General features: G+C 45.7%; 1 pseudogene; it reads right to left on the bottom strand.

The window, feature by feature from the left end:
• The window catches only part of LOC116085202, a 3,813-nt pseudogene extending 1,807 nt beyond the window's left edge, over positions 1 to 2,006 (bottom strand).
• Between the last annotated feature and the right edge of the window lie 389 nt (positions 2,007 to 2,395).

Genomic DNA, 2,395 nt, shown 5'->3' with positions numbered 1-2,395 from the left:
AGGGTTGTCTCTCTTTCTGATTTCTTTATTGTTTCTATTTCCATTTTTAGATTCTGGATGGTTTTGCCTATTTCCTTCACCTGTTTGATTGTTTTCCTGTAGTTCTTTAAGGGATTTTTGTGTTTCCTCTTTAAGGGCTTCTAGCTGTTTACTTGTGTTCTCCTGTAATTCTTTGAGGGTGCTATTTATGTCTCTCTTAAAGTCCTGTATCATCATCATGATAAGTGGTTTTAGGTCTGAATCTTGCTTTTCCAGTGTAATGGTGTGTCCAGGACTTGCTATGGTGAGAGAATTGGGTTCTGATGATGTCAAGTAACCTTGGTTTGTATTGTTTATTTTCTTACGCTTGCCCCCTGCCATCTGGTTATCTCTAGTGCTACCTGCCCTTGCTAAATCTGACTGGAGCCTGTCCTTCCTGTGATCCTGGTGTGTCAGAACTCCTCAGAGTCAAGCAGTGTCTGTGATCCTGTGATTCTGAGATCCTGTGACCCTGGGCTTGTTAGAGCACCTGGGAGTGCAGCAGGTTCCTCTGGGTGGGACTGGCTGCGGAGCCTGGGCCCAAGGTCTGTTTAGGACACCAGCCCAGAGAGACCGGAAGGAACCAGAGTCACTCTGCTGGTGGAGTTCCTGTGTGCCTGGTCCCGCTGGTCCCAGTTACTCCTGGTGTTGGGACAGATGTTGTGTCCTCCTCACCTCTTATCCTGAGAGTGTCAGAGCGCCTGGGAGTGGAGCTTCCTCTGGGTGTTGTGGGACTGGCTGCAGAGTTTGCACCCAAGGTCCACTCAGGACACCAACCCAGAGAGCGAGAAATTTCTTAAAATTACAATTCCCATTGAAAATGGCTATCTGAAAAAATAAAACAGCTTTGGGCTGTGTCTCAGGGAAGCACTTTGCCATAAGCAAATAGAGAATGTTCTTTACAATGTTCTCTCCATTTACTCCTTGGAGTAGTAGGGACGAAACTGAAAAACATGTGCACATGAGCCAGATGTGGCTCAGAGAGGCCCATCTAGCGGCTTGAGCATCCTGCCCTTCCATCTTCTTCTGACCCTGGTACACACACTGCCTTAATTACCATCCCGACAAACAGACTTCATCCATGCTTGATCCTTTAACAAATATTTGCTAATATAATGAATAGGAGTCCCAAATTGAAATGGCCCAACCGTGGAAATAAATACAAAACAGCTGTCAGAGTTGCCGCTGTAAATTCCAAAGGCCTGTTCATCTTCAGCGTGCATCCTGGGGGCTTGGGGAAGAGGTGCTCTGAAGCCTCTCCGAGAATCGTATCTAGCAGAGAAGAACCAGAGCCAGGTTGTAGATTTCACTAATTAGAACCTGGTCACTGTTAGCAAAGGTCTGAAAAACCATCCTGCTGTTTCAGCGCAGGCGCTGGGTGTGGGCCCTGACAGTGCACTCGGAAATCAGCCCCTCGAATTTCCAATGGACTTGCCTGACCAGTGGGGGGTCATGCGGATGCTGCAAGTCTGCCATTAGCAGGGACAGAATTCATTTCTTTGAATTTCTGCTTATGGCAATAGCAAGTTTTCTAAGCAACTTCACTAATTTCCATTTCTTTCTTTCTTTCTTTCTTTCTCTCCTTTCTTCCTTCTTTCTTTCCTTCTGTCTGTCTGTGAGGAGGATGTGGAGGGGGTTAAGCATACTCTGCATATAATTGGTAGGTGCTCTGCCACTGAACTTTGTCCTCTGCTTTCTTGCTTTACCACTTTTAAATTAGTATTGTGTTTTGAATGATTTATTTATTTTTATGCTCTGTAGATGGGAGTTTTGTCCGCATGTATGTCTATGCATCATACATACATGTATGTAGCACCTATGGAGGCCAGAGAAGGAAAGTTTCCTGGGACTGGAGTCACCAATGGTTGTGAGCTGCCTTGTGGGTGCTAGGACAAGAACTGGGGCTTTCCACAGAAACAGCCTGCACTTCTCAGCACTGACCCTCCTCTCTGGTCCATACGCTTACGTTTGGCTCCTCTCTGGTCCATACGCTTACATTTGGAGACATGGTCTTGCTAAGTTGTTCAGTCTGACATTGAACCCACACTGTAGCTCAATTGGGCCTTGAACTTATAAACCTACTGCCTCCGCTAGCTTTTATTTCCCCCTCCCCCAGGACAGGGTTTTATATGTAGCCCAGGCCGGACCTTTGAGTTTATAATTCTCTTGCTAAATCAGTGATCAATAGATGTTACGTCTAATTATAACAGACGATTTGTCCCTATTACCTTCAAAGTCATTTATAAAGTGTTCTTATGTTTACATGTAAGAATTAGTAACAGAAGCCAGGCAGTGGTGACACACACCTTTAATCCAACACTTGGGAGGGAGAGGCAGGTGGATTTCTGACTTCAAGGCCAGCCTGGTCTACAGAGTG

The sequence above is a fragment of the Mastomys coucha genome, unplaced genomic scaffold (assembly GCF_008632895.1).
Source record: "Mastomys coucha isolate ucsf_1 unplaced genomic scaffold, UCSF_Mcou_1 pScaffold9, whole genome shotgun sequence".
NCBI classification, from domain to species: Eukaryota; Metazoa; Chordata; class Mammalia; order Rodentia; family Muridae; genus Mastomys; species Mastomys coucha.
The sequence above is the reverse complement of the archived record's forward strand: the minus strand, read 5'-3'. Positions and strand labels throughout refer to the sequence as shown.